Consider the following 15,441-nt stretch of genomic DNA (forward strand, 5'->3'; position numbering starts at 1 on the left):
CATCATCGTTTTTCTTCTGTTTAGGTTGTTTTGCAGGGAGAGAAGAACTGCAAGAATCCAAGCCCAAATACCAGTATCCATGGATCAAACCCAAACCCAAGCCCAAGAACAGGCCCAGTCGACCCACGAACAGCAGCCCAATAAGGGGCTGAATCAGGAAACAATAGATTCCTATCCAACGATCGTGGTTGGAGATGTGTTGCATTTAGATGATAACACGTGTCCCATATGTTTATGTGAATATGATCAAAATGATGTATTGAAGGTTTTGCCAGAATGTGTGCACCGGTTTCATTGTGATTGCTTGGTCGAATGGCTTAAACTAGATGACACGTGTCCTGTGTGTAGGACTCATCCACCTCGCCTTAGCGATTGATACTTGATTTTTTTTGTAATCGATAGAATATGAAGTTATTCTTTCTACTTTCCGTTAGAACCAAGATATCGTTGTTAGAAAATAGGAGACTTTAATTGAATTAATCATAGATTGAGCTCTCTTTGCAACAACAAAGAAAGTGTTATAAGTCTTGCTATGGAATGCGAAGTATGTTGACTATGTACAATGAAGGAACTGCCTTGGTCTTCTACGCTTCTTTTTTGAGCTAAAAGTCTTTATTTAGTCTATTAAACTATACTACTCTCTATATGTTATGTCATTGTTGTATACTTGGATTTTGATCTTATTACGAAGGAAATAATAAGTTGGATTTTTGGCCTCAAATTGGTTTGCTTAATTACTACGAGGTATTATTTATTTATCAGGCAACATAAGATTTATTCTATTTAGCCTATTTTGGTGATCTGGTTGCTTAGTCCGCCAAGTATAAGTGTAGCCTTTTTTTATATTCTCGTACCAATTAACACTTGAGATAGATGTGGCCTAATCCAAATTAGCTCATGCATATTAGGGTCTGTTCACATTTACTAAATTGAACTGATTAGAACTGAACTAAACTGAATAGAACTAAAATGAATATTTTATGAGAGAAGGAGATTAGGAGTTGAACTAAACTGAACTGAAATTAAGCTGAAGTGAATTGTCCTAAATTTATTTGGACATTTCATATAAATTTTTAAAAATCTCGTATAAATTATTAGACATATCAGTTTTTAAATTTGTATGTATTGAGGGGTGGACTCATGTTCAAACGGACTTAACCAATGCTTTAAGAGAGTGAAATAATCAAATTTAAAAAAAAAAGTGTAGGCAAAACAAAATTGAAGTATAGTAAATAGAAAATTAATCTTTGATCTTATTGAATGGCAAATACCAACCTACATGCAATTGTAAATTTCTACTACTATATACAATTACAAAACTATCAGCGCCAAAAAAGTTTGCAGTAGCTAATTTTTTGTTTTTAACTCTGGTTTATAACCCTTAGTTTGATGAATGAAACATTATTTTCAAATTGATGTGATTTCTCAAAATAAAGCTAGATCACAAGTTATATGACAGAGCCAAATGTAACAATGTTTCATTCATACATGATAAATTAACAAGGTCGAGTGGGTTTCTCTCTCTCTCTTTTTTCCGAACGGTTGGTTGCATCAATGCATGAGTAGTTTGTCAATTGTCATGAAAGGGCCAACATACATGCAATTGCTCTAAGACTATGTACACCAAAAAGATTCAAACAAATGAATTGGACATTTCTTAAAAACTTTTCCCTAGTAGGCCCTTAGTATATATATATATATATATATATATATATATATATATATATATATATATATATATATATATATATGATGACCAAAATAGCTTTGTTTTAGATTGATTGTTCCTTGGGAGTTTTATGAGATGTGCTGAAAAGCTACCTAACATTTATGTAGCATGGATACACTTATGAAAGACATAATTTTCGATTCGCTAAATTAACCTCCTCATGGCCTACATAGTCTTTGGACTTGTTCTCTTCGTCTGATCTGGTCTGAATTTTGTAAGATCTGGTCTGATCTGATCTGAATTTGCGATTAATTTTTTTATGTTTGACCGTTTCTATGTATCCATTTTCAACTTTTCCTTATTCATGAACTCATAGCCTAACAGTCACATATATGATAGTTAGGCATGCATGACACATTCAAAAGAAGTCTAACTCATTTATGATTAACAAAGGTTGGTTTTATCTGTTTTTCTGAAGAAAAAAAATTAGGTAAGGTACTTAAAGAAAGATCTAAATAATCACAATATGATCAGTTAGAATCATATCACAACTTTATAAATACACAACCAATGAATGAAATTAAATTAGACGGAACCAAGTACTATAGCCAAGATGCAAGCCAAAGAACTACTAGATGCACAAGCTCACATATGGAATCATCTTTCCTAAATTCCATGGCCTTGAAATGTGCAATTCAACTAGGCATTCCAGATTTCATCCACAAAAATGGCAACCCTATGACTCTTAGTGAACTTGCCAATTCACTTTGTATCCACCCTAACAAGGCTCCTTCCCTATACCGCGTAATGCGTCTTCTTGTTCACTCCAACTTCTTCACCATGAAGAAACTACTCAATGGAGAAGAAGTGTTCGGTCTTACTATAAACTCGCAACTTCTATTGAAGGATCACCCCCTCACTCAAGCTCCTCTTGTAGTGAACGCGCTTCATTCTATCAATACCGAACCATCACACTACATACATGAGTAGTTGGCTTCGCGATGAGGTTGAGTCTCCTTTCCATGCTTCTCATGGGAGGGGTTTTTGGGAACATTGTGTTCATGTACCAGAACTTAACACGAATTTTAACCAAGCTATGACATGTGATTCTCAATTTGGGACTAGCTTGTTGGTTAAGAATGATGAGTTTAAGGGCTTAATTGAAGGGATTAAAACTTTAGTAGATGTTGGTGGTGGCCCTGGTGCTATGGGTAAGGCTATTGCTGAGGTCTTCTGACAATTTAGGGGAAAGAGTTAATAGAATGGCTTTTTATGGCTTTTATTATTTATAGTCATCATCGATAGGTAGAGTATTTATACAAAATCTACGCTCATAAGATAGGAAACAATATTCCTAAAAGATATACTATCTTAAAATAAAATAAACCTAAATATATATTCTCTTAATGATATCTACGGAAAATATATCACATATATTTTCCGATATCTAATATCTCTAACACCCTCCCACAATCGTAACATCAGTAACACACTAACATGAACGTTGCGATTGGAAATTCTTTACTTTGTTGAAGTCGATCGAGTTTCATAACTCAGTTGATGTCGCCTTTAATTTTTTTTCTTTTGAAATGATGAGAACGTTCATCTTTTCGAACCCATCAATCATCGATCAAGCAGGAACGTCACTCTTTTCGAACCTGCAAATATAACAACTTTTGGTTTTTCCAAACCACACTCAAATCTTTTAATGGTCTTTCAGAGTAAACAACACTCAAATCTCTTAATGATTTTTTAGAGTAAACCACAATTAAATCTCTTATTGGTTTTTTTTTAGAGTAAACCACAGTCAAAATATTTAAAACCAACACATGAACCTTGTCTCACGGCACAAGGAGAACCAATATATCTTGTCTCATGACACAAGAGAGCCTGTTTTTTTTAGTCAAATCAAAGTCAAAGCTCAGACCCTGATTCATCATCACCTCGTCAACACTATAGAAAACTCACAAAAAAGAAAAAAGAAAAAAAAAATTCCTCATGCATGATCATCAAGTGATCAACATACACTAAACAAGATCCTTAGATACGTAAAGAAAAAAAAAATTGTAGTTTTGGCTAAAGGTTTATCTCACCGGTGGGTTTAAGTTTCCAATCCACCGGTAGGGAGAAATTTTTCGTAAATACTCCCAAGATCTAACATGTTCTTGATACCATCACAAATTAGGGGAAAGAGTGAATAGAATGGCTTTTTATGGCTTTTATTATTCATCGTCATCATCGATAGGTAGAGTATTTATACAAAACCTACGCTCATAAGATAGGAAACAATATTCCTAAAAGATATTTTAAATACTATCTTAACATAAAATAAACCTAAATATATTATTCTCTTAATGATATCTACGGAAAATATATCACATATATTTTTTCTGATATCTAATATCTCTAACATCTTCCCTAGGGTGCAATGTATCGTGCTCGATCAACCACGTGTAGTTGAAGGATTCACCGGTAATGGCACGAACTTGATCTATGTTGGCGGCGACATGTTTAAGGCCATTCCTCCTGCTATGCTCAAGCAGTTTTGCTCAAGGTAACTCTTTCATTCATACCATTCTAAAGTAATTTCATTATCGTGCATTCCTTTTTGTAGAAATAATGTCAACCAAACAAATTCTTATATATAACTAAATATGTAATTATGAGTCAACTAAACCATTAGGGATGGATCATGATTCTGGTTGACAGGGTCCAATTCCACCGTGATTATTTTTTGAGTATTAGATTTAAGAAATATATTGGCTTTTTACATAAAAGTTTATGATACAATATGATGACATAGGGTTACATAAGTTATTATAGTATAACTTTTGTCTTTTGTCTCCATTTTAATATCAGATATTAACATGAATCGTTAATATAGTGGCAATTCCGAAATTATTAGCCTTGGAATGTGTACTTAATTGATTTAATATTACATCTTTGTTTCCTGGCAGACATGGACTTACTGTTAGCTAGTTAACTCCATTAATGAACTAGAACAAACGGTCAGTTATGGTTATGATAGCAAACGTTACTGTACTTTTCGTTTATTCATGAAGTAAATTCCAGAACAAACGAGAGAGAAAGCTCCATAACATTTGCAGAGAGTATGTATGACCTTATTCACAACCAACATCCACTCCACTTCTGCTTCAAACATCCACTTCCATCCATGATTGTACTTTCACGGATAAATCGAGCTTATTTTGTTGAAAATAGCAAACAATTCGAATTAAATTGACAAGCTCTAAATCGAAACCTTAAACTTGTTTCAATCGAAATTAGCAAGAGTTCATCGTGTTCAGGTTTTCAGTGTTAATGGAGGTCTTTACGTCGTTAACGCTGACTTTACAGCAACAAACAGTGTTAAAGTCATCCCAGTTACTTTGTCATACGGACTTTACATCACTACCCCTTCAATAACGCAGGAAATGACGAGCACACCTACTTGTTAATATAGGATATAAACTTGGATTTTTTCCATTTTAATTACTATATGTTGAAGCTCAAACTTAAAAGAATAATTAATAATATGAAAAAAGTGGAAGACATATTTTATAAAGAAAAGATAAGAGAAAGCAATTAAAACTGATTCATTTTACACACACTAATACCCAGGAAAATACAAAAGATATATATACGCCTAATACTAACAAATTGATACCTTAAACTCCTAAATAATAGGAACTCATACTCCACTAAGGGCTAATGCCATTCTCCACTAACAAAGTACTAACTGTTAGATTTCGGGAAAACTCCTTGGGTTGGAGTGTGTACCATTGAATAATATATATAGTGTTACAATACTAGTCCTAATCTTGTTAGGAAACCTAGTACGATAAGAATACAAACTATATCACAAATATATACAAATATATCCTACTCTGCGACAAATATTATAATAATCCTATAATATCTATCACACCCCCGCAGTCGTAGCGGGAGGAGGGCGAACGCTAAGACTGGACCTAAATTCCAGAAATAAATCTCGTGGTAGGCCTTTGGTGAAAATGTCTGCAAACTGATATCTAGTAGGAACATGCAAAACCCGAACTTGTCCCAAAGCAACCTTTTCTCGAACAAAATGAATATCCATCTCCACATGTTTGGTGCGTTGGTGTTGTACCGGGTTGCCAGAAAGGTAGATAGCACTGACATTATCACAATAAACAATAGTAGCCTGCCGTAGAGGACAATGTAACTCAAGTAAAAGATTACGAAGCCAACATGCCTCTGAGACAACATTCGCGACGCCTCGATATTCCGCTTCTGCACTCGACTTAGACAAAGTATGCTGACGCTTAGATGACCAAGACACGAGGTTGTCCCCAAGGAAACAACAATAGCCCGATGTGGAACGTCGGGTATCGGGACAACCTCCCCAGTCAGCGTCAGTGTAAGTAATAAGTCGATGAGAAACAGTCGGATATAAATGTAAGCCGTGATCAATGGTACCCTGAACATAACGCAGAATGCGTTTCAATGCCTCAAAGTGAGGTTCCCGAGGATCATGCATAAAAAGACACACCTGTTGTACCGCATATGCAATATCTGGCCTAGTGAAAGTGAGGTACTGAAGAGCACCTGCTAAACTACGATACAAAGTCGGATCCCGAAATGGTGGTCCTGCATCTGCACTAAGCTTTGACTTAGTGTCAACTGGAGTAGCTGCAGGTTTGCATGAGCCCATACCTGCACGCTCTAAAATCTCCTGTGCATACTTTTCCTGTGAAAGTAGCAAATAAGAGGGAGTACGGGTTACCGCTATACCTAAAAAATAACTCAACGGACCCAAATCAGTCATAGGGAACTCAGTTTGTAACTGAGATATGATCCCTGCACGCAACTTGTCAGAAGAGGTAGTTAATATAATATCATCAACATATAGAAGCAAATATGCCATATCATCACCCTGTTGAAAGATAAACAGAGAGTTGTCACTCTAAGAGATGACAAAACCCAATTTGATGAGAAAATTTGCAAAGCGTTGGTACCAAGCTCTGGGAGCTTGTTTCAAACCATAGAGAGCCCTGCGGAGTCGACAAACATGAGTGGGTGCTTTCTGATCAATAAAACCCGGAGGTTGGCGCATATAAACAGTTTCCTGCAAGTCACCATGTAAAAATGCATTTTTGACATCTAGTTGATGTATCGACCACTTTTTAGCTATAGCTAAACTGAGAACAGTACGAATAGTGGCCGGTTTAACTACCGGACTGAGAGTCTCATCACAATCCACACCAATTTCCTGCGACCTGCCATCACATACAAGACGAGCTTTGTGCCTTTCAAGGTCACCATTAGACTTGTATTTATGTTTAAATAACCACATGCAATTAACAATATTCACCCCCGCAGGCCTAGGCACCAATTCCCATGTCCCTGTCTTAATTAAAGCACTATATTCATCATTCATCGCCGCATTCCAATTATGGTCATTTAAAGCTTGTTTATAGGACTTTGGAAGGGGTGATTTATGAAGAGTGGGACCCGAAGGTTGAACTGTAAGGTTACAATATTTCGGGTTGGGTTTAAAAATACCACGTTGACTACGGGTGACCCGGGGCGAGGGAGGTGGTGGCCGAGTTGGTTGTATGGGAGGAACGCCACGCATCGGTGGCGGAGAGTAGGCTGTTGTGGCTGGGCCGGGGCTGCTGGCCGTGGGAGGTGAGGGCAGTGGGGTTCGCGGGCTACCCGCGGCTGGGACTGGGCTGCCGCAGCCAGCCTGCGGAGTAGCCTGCTGGACAGGCGTGTGTCTGGGCTGGTGGGCAGGTGACACGGGGCTGGGCTGCTGGCAGGTGGGCCGTGTGTGGGCTGTTGGATAGGGGAGATTTGTGGGCTGACAGGATTGGCAGTTGGGCCTTGTGTGTTTGGGTTGGTTTGTTGCGGGCTATGGAGTAAGGGGTGCAACAAATGGGGTGAAGGTGTATCATCATCACTTAAAAAATCATAATCCTTACTTCGGAATTGAGCGAGATTTCGGAAAGGAAAAGTCGCTTCATCAAAGGTGACATGACGGGAAATGATTATTTTATTTGTGGTGAGATCAAGACATCTATAGCCTCTATGGTCAATAGGATAGCCCAAGAAAACACATGGTGTAGACCGAGGAGCTAGTTTATGTGGAGTTGTTGCGGATAAATTAGGAAAACATAGACACCCAAAGATACGAATGTGATCATACGAAGGAGTTTTTCCAAACAAGGCAAATGCAGGAGTATTGTTTTTAAGAGTTTTTGTGGGAAAAATATTTAGGAGATAAGTGGCCGTTTCAAGAGCATAAAACCAATACGAAGGGGGAAGAGACGCATGAAAAAGAGTAGTACGCTTAATATTATTAAGAGTACGAATCATACGTTCGGCTTTGCCATTTTGTGAAGAAGTGTGTGGACAAGAAAAACGAAAAAGCATCCCATGGTCAATACATTTCTGCTTAAAGGGGTCATTATCAAATTCCCTACCATGATCACATTGAAAGCTTTTAATTTGACGTTCAAATTGGGTTTCAACATATTTTCGAAAATTGATAAAAGATTGAAAAGCTTGAGATTTGTATTTTAAGGGAATGGTCCACACAAAATGAGTATGATCATCTAATAAAACTAGATAATATTTGTGACCTTGAGCACTACGAATAGGAGAAGTCCATAAATCGGCATGTATAATATCAAAATCACAAACTGTAGCATTATTAGAAATCTCTTTAAATCTTTTCGTAATGTTTTAGTTTTTCATTGTTTTAGGGAGGGTAATAAAGTAGCCGATCGTTTGGCTAACTTAGGTGTCGTTCTCGAAGAGAGGGTAGTTTATTTCGATACTCCTCCAATCGAAATAAAAAATCTTCTCTGGGAGGACATAGTTGGGGTTACCTCACCCCGGTTTGTTAAGTAGTTTTGTTTGTTTTATTGTTCGGACTTGCCCACCTTTGCATCAAAAAAAAAAAAAAAAAAAAAAAAAAAAAAAAAAAAAAAAAAAACTAACGGCTATCCTAGCTAAACTATAGGAAATAATAACAACTAATAATTTGAAGCAATATACCAACACTATATTCTTTTTGACGGGCTAATTACTATATTCAAATGTGTTAATCCTAGTTGATTTGAACTCGAAATACATTGCATTTTAGGAGCATAGTATAGACTATAGAGTAGTATAATTATAATATTTTGATCATTATTTATATTTTGAATTATAATACAATATTGTAACTCTTAACCAATATTATTATTGCAGTGGATATTACACGATTGGAGTGATGATTATTGCATAAAGATACTCCAAAGGTGCAAAGAGGCAATTCCTAGCAACATCAAAGGAGGGAAGGTGATTATCATTGATATGGTGGTAGAGGACAAAAGTGAAAATTACAATATTGCCCATTACTCAAAAACCCAATTTTTATTTGACGTAAAGATGATGACTTTTGACATTGGATCAAAGGAAAGAACTGAAAAGGAATGGAAAAAGCTCTTCATCAAAACTGGTTTTTGTGACTATAAAATATATCCTACTAGCTTAAGGCTCGTATCATGCACGGTAAGTCTAATTTTTTTAAGAAAATTAATTATATCCAACAAATAAAATTTGATAAAACATACAAATCAAATATATAAAAATTATAATGTCATAATCTATATTAATAGGCAAAGCAACAAATTATCTAAAAAATGGATTTTTTTTTTTTTGTCTGTCCGAACTCGAGAATTTTTCAGGTGGGCTTGATCAGATCTAGTGGCCATGACAGTGAATACTTATTTATAAATGTGTTTCTAATATATATCAAAAACCAATCGAACAACAAACTAAAATCTCCACTAAAATTATTAGAAAAAAGTGCAAACATACACAAAATTACAAATAATATATCACCTTTATATCTAAAAAAAATCATTTGTTAAACACAACATTTATTATAGCTATACTATACTCTATAAATCAATTTGTGATAATATGTACGTATAGTAGTAAAATTTCATAAATAAAATTGTAATTAACTTGATAATATAGTTATATTGTATTGAAATTGAAATAAAAGATTTTATTTGAAAAAAAAATGAAGTGATGTTTTAAAGTAATTTCTTTATTATCTATTATATGAATCAATTTATTATAACTTTTTTTGGCAAAATCTAATAATACTCCATTTATAAGATGGTTGAAAAAAGTTGATTTTTTTTTTAAAAAAAGAAGTTGAAATAGTTATTTAGGTAAATGTATAAAGAATAATTATGAACACCGAATAAAAAGGAATATATATTTGTCATAATGATAATATAAAAGATTTGAAATGATATTATTATAGAATCAAATATTAACAAAAAAAAAGGGTTAAAAAGAAAAAGGGAGTTTTGGAGGGAAAAAACAATACCAGGATGTGACACATGTTACTCTCAGTTTCTGTTTTAGTATTAAGTTATTACTTATTATTATTGATTGATTTTAGGGCCAATATCTGTCATTGAAGTTTATCCTTAATTAATACCATGTAACTTAGTAAGTATTTACAAGAATTTAATTTAAGTATTTAGTGTTTCCTGTTTTTTCTTATATGTACTACCAACGAGCTAGCTCTTATATGTAATAAGTGCAATATTTTGAACATGATAAGCATGATCTTTAAGGATTATTTATGTCAATCTTATTATCAAGTACTTTCTTCGTCCCTTATTTACATGTCTATGTCTTTTTAGTATATGAGCAATAAATGTTAGAAATAGGCATATAAATAAGGGAGGAGGGAGTATAATAATTCAATCATAAACGTCTTGACGGGCATCTTTTTTTTATACTTACTTATACTGTGATTATATGGAATTCTCTTATTTTGAGAACTAGAACATACTCGTGCAAAGCACGGGTACATTATACATGAAAGAAAATAACCTAAAGTGAAATGTCGGTCGTTATAATAAAATTTTAAAATTGTGGGATGGATATGGTAGTTATTGGTGTTTACAAAAAAATTAAAAAAATTAAAAAAAAAAAAAAAAAAAAAAAAAAAAAAAGTGTGATCAACAGAATTTGAGGATTTAGGGGATTGTGCTGAATTGACTCTACATTATATTATAGAAACGATTTCAGAAAAAATAAAAATAAAAATAAATTAAAAAAATGGAATGGCTTATACCGTGATTACATGGAATTCTCTTATTTTGAGAACTAGAACATACCCGTGCAAAGCACGAATACATTATACATGAAAGAAAATAACCTAAAGTGAAATGTCGGTTGTTATAATAAAATTTTAAAATTGTGGGATAGATATGGTAATTATTGGTGTTTACATAAAAAAAAAAAAATAAATAAATAAATTAAAAAAAAAAGTGTGATCAACAGAATTTGAGGATTGAGGATTTAGGGGATTGTTCTGAATTGACTCTACATTATATTATAGAAACGATTTCAGAAAAAAAAAAAAAAAAAAAAAAAAAAAAAAGGGAATGGCTTCGCCCAGGCTCGAACTGGGGACCTTCAGTGTGTTAGACTGACGTGATAACCAACTACACCACGAAACCATCTTTGGTTAATAATAGAATGTAATAAGATTAAATTTAATATTTATTTGGACCAGTGCTTAATTCGCAATTTTCTTGTAAAAAGAAAACAAATGGCTTCGCCCAGGTTCGAACTGGGGACCTTCAGTGTGTTAGACTGACGTGATAACCAACTACACCACGAAACCTCTTTTTGCAGATTTAAACGTAATAATTATCTACTTCATGAATTTACAAAGCCTCTTTCACTGTTCATTCATCTAATTTTTGTTTGTTCACTTGTCAAAATTGTTCAGGGAAAATTTATAGTATTCGTTTGAAATATGATTACCATTATATTTTAATGTTTATGTATTTTATAATTGACATATTTTTATCTAGTAATAGATTATATTACTTTATTTTAGTATAGAATAGTATTACAATATTTTTTTTATTTATCAAATATTTAGTTTCATTTATGTAATTATTATTATTATTATTTTATAGTTTCTTGAAAAATATTTATTTTATGTTGGATTAAAATTTTCAATTTTTTTTTATTTTAGGTATTAAAAGAATAATTGTGTCCATGTTACAATGTGAAAAATGAACCGATTATATTATTTTTCATTAAAATAATATGGTAGTCATATTTCATACGACCGCATATAGATGGAAAGTAAAAGTGTATTTTTTTGATGGATTTCAAGGTAATACTGTGACCATATAATAATGCAGAGGCGGGGCTACAAATGCTAATACTAGAAATGGCCTGGTGCAATTTTGTTAAATTGGACCCTAAAATTAATTTTGTAGAAGTAAATTTTAAAAACTAAGACCCTTTTATAGTAGTTTTACTTAGAGATCCTGTGCGATCGACCACCCGTCCACCCTACACATGCTCGGATTCAACCCTGTAATAATGAAGAGTAATTATTGTTTCCGTGGGACGTTTTAAGGCAGATTCTAACACTTTCATTATTGATTCTTACAAAAATATGGTCCTAACATTATTAGGAATGAAAATGATACAGATAAATTCCGAACCAGTATAGATTGAACCTTTATACAAGTATGTGCAATTTGGCAAGAGTTGACCCATGAACTGATCTAATCAAATTGACTTCTTCATTAAAACTAGTACTATTCTAATAGGTACTTACTAATTTTAGAAATAAATATTACCATAGGCTAATAAACAAATCATGATAATTAATGAGTATTTGAAGCTCTTCTGTAAATAAATTCAAAGGCAAGACAAACATTTTCTTTCTAATCTCATTGAAGAAATACGATTAATAATCATATTTCTACCAATTTAATTATGGCCGATGTTATTACCATACTTGTAACAATTTTTGGTGTCATACTTCTTCTTTCAAGTCTATGTTGGACTTGCCGGAACAGAAGAGTCCAAGTTCAAATATCGTTTGCCATGCCCGAAGCCCAAGCCCAAGTCCAGGCCCATATCGAAAGCCAACAGATTGAAGACAAGGGACTTGACCAAGAGACTATTGATTCGTATCCAACGGTGGTGGTTGGAGAGGGTGGCTCGTCGATGAACCATCAAGATGATAACACGTGTTCCATTTGCTTATCGGAGTATGTTCCTAACGATGTATTGAAGATTCTACCGGAGTGTATACATCGATTTCATCGTGATTGTTTGGTTGAATGGCTTAAATTGAATGCCACATGTCCTGTATGTAGAACGCATCCACCTCACCATAGTCATACATATGCTACTTAAGTCTTGAATGGTGTTGCATATGTACTAAGCAATGTAATGTTTGCCTATTTGGCGTAATGATACAACTACAATGTACAAGTTAATTAACATATATTGAATTATGGAGTGTAATTGAAATTGTACATATATATATTGGATGGTTTTCTTTACTTTGTGCATTTTATCATTTAATTTGGCTTAAATGAAGAAAAACGTAGGCCTAACTTTGAATGAATAAGGTTACAAACTTACAATAAGGCCTAGGGCTAGGCCAAAGAGCCTTACTGCCAACCCAAGCCCCTGCCTTGCTTGCAAAATCAGATGATAAGAAGTTGACATAAGCCAAAATTGACCCTACTTAAAAAATGAATATGATTGAATTTGATATAGAATTCACATTATGTTAAGTCTTTGATTTACAATAAACTTGAAAGTGACCCGAATAGCTCCTCACTTAGATACGAACCCAACATAAATTGATCCAACTATAAACTACAAACGACTTCTTTTAGTACCTACCTAATGTACATAAGTCATATTGATCAGACCAATAATGTCTTTAAATTTGACCAAATCATGTTGTTGTTACTCTCTCTGTCCCTATTTTTTTGCCCCATTTGACTATACGCCTTTTCCAATATACGTCTTAAAATGTTTATATATTTATTTTCATACACGTAAAAATTATAAAAACGTGATATTAATAAAATATATAATGAGATGAATCTAACAAGATCACTCATGATTATATTATCTTTTATAGATTAACAGTAATTTAAGATCAAAACTTTCAAAGTTTGACCCAACAAATGGCAATGGGGCAAAAATAAAGGGACGAGGGAATATCTTTTTGAATGCTTATGATCAATCAATGGATGTCTTCTATATTCTAAAAGTAGATTAAGTGGGTTACAATGACATAGGAATAATGTTCATTTTTTTAATTTCTCCAATACAATGGGGTAAAAAGTGTAATTACATGTTAATTGAAAAGGAAATATCTTCATAATATATAAATTAAAGTATTGTATTTTCCTAAAAATCTAATAAAATGATCATGGTCCAGGTGGGAACATTATTAAAACCTAAATTGAATACCAAGTCTTGAGGAGATTATTAAAATAAGACCAATATATATACTCCCAGTTGATCAACTTTAATCCTACTTTTGGTAATTAAATTACTTCCACCAAGGAATTAGGATCTCATGCACTACAATACCCTACTCCCAATTTCTCATTTTTCTAGCCAAAAACAACATTAATTAAACCCATGGTTAATCTAGCAATTATTCCAGCAATTGCTATATTTGCTGTCTTTCTATGTTATGCTTGTTGTTGTTGCTGCCTAAGAAGAAATAGCAACAATAGCCAAAGTCGTCGAACCACGTATGTGTTTGATATAGCCCCAAGATCGAGAGCAAGCAGTCCAACAACGTTACAGCCTCATCCACCACCACCACCACCACCAATTGAAGTGATTGGCCTCGACGAGGAAACAATCGATTCATTCCCGAGTATAGTGATAGGAGAGAGTGGAAGGATGATTAAGCAACATGATAATACTTGCACCATTTGTTTGTCCGAGTATACTCCTAAGGAGACATTGAGGATCTTACCTATATGTTTGCATAGATTTCATGTTGATTGTATTGATCAATGGCTTCGATGTAATGGAACTTGCCCTATTTGCAGAATTCTTCCTCCCAATTCATAGTAGAGTATGTATATATCTTCTCTTTTATGTCTATTGTGATGGTTTAATTTGATTGTTACGAGTTTTTGTTCGATTTTGAGCTGATTTTGTTGATATAAATCTAAGGTAGAATTGGTGGTTAATTAATTAGTACCTAAGCTAGTTGTATCTTGTATATATGATTGATATGATTTATTTTTCTTTAAACCAAGTTTATAATTGATAATTGATCTTTGATTAAAGTTGAGTGAAGTTTAAAATTGTTAAGAATAATCCATGATCATAGGAAAAAGTCTAGGAGGAGACTTAGTTGAAACGTAACCCTGCTTGCACGACATCGAATTTAAAGACTTTTATTAGACATTCATTATTAGCATCTACAGCTATACAAGAAATAGTATGAAATTATTTAATAGAATACGTATAAGAGTATATTCTTGTAGAAATCGAACAGATTTGCCAGTGCATGTTCATTATTACTCCCTCTGTTTTTAAATACTTGCTTCACTTTCTTTTTCTGACCATTTTTAAATACTTGCTCCATTTTCTTATTTGAAAAGCTTTTACAATATTTAATTAATTTCACTCACCAAGTGGACCCAACAATATTAATTTCATATTATCTCTCCTTCAATTCTCTCCACTACTTTTTGGTTTTTACAATTTTTTATTCTTTCACCAACCCCACTACCTCCATAGTTTATTACTTTCTCCAATTTCTCCTAAAACTCCACGCATGGAGAAATGAAACGAGTATTTAAAAACGGAGGGAGTAATTGTTATGGTTCCATATTCATGTCATGAGAAGAATATTATCAAGCCATACGGAGCGGATAATCATTAGGGTTCAAAGGGGCCCGAGCTCAAAA

The 15,441-nt window shown here is 33.6% G+C and overlaps 2 non-coding genes and 1 pseudogene across 2 annotated transcripts; 1 reads left to right on the forward strand and 2 right to left on the reverse strand.

The window, feature by feature from the left end:
- The first annotated feature begins 2,282 nt into the window (after positions 1-2,282).
- On the forward strand, positions 2,283-10,147 carry LOC145565575 (trans-resveratrol di-O-methyltransferase-like; annotated as a pseudogene).
- Positions 10,148-11,113: 966 nt separating this feature from the next.
- On the reverse strand, positions 11,114-11,187 carry TRNAV-AAC (transfer RNA valine (anticodon AAC)). Its single transcript has one exon. It is a non-coding gene; the product is annotated as a tRNA-Val (tRNA).
- Positions 11,188-11,280: 93 nt separating this feature from the next.
- On the reverse strand, positions 11,281-11,354 carry TRNAV-AAC (transfer RNA valine (anticodon AAC)). Its single transcript has one exon. It is a non-coding gene; the product is annotated as a tRNA-Val (tRNA).
- Between the last annotated feature and the right edge of the window lie 4,087 nt (positions 11,355-15,441).

Source organism: Chenopodium album, chromosome 10 (assembly GCF_948465745.1).
Source record: "Chenopodium album chromosome 10, dcCheAlbu1.1, whole genome shotgun sequence".
Lineage (NCBI taxonomy): Eukaryota > Viridiplantae > Streptophyta > Magnoliopsida > Caryophyllales > Amaranthaceae > Chenopodium > Chenopodium album.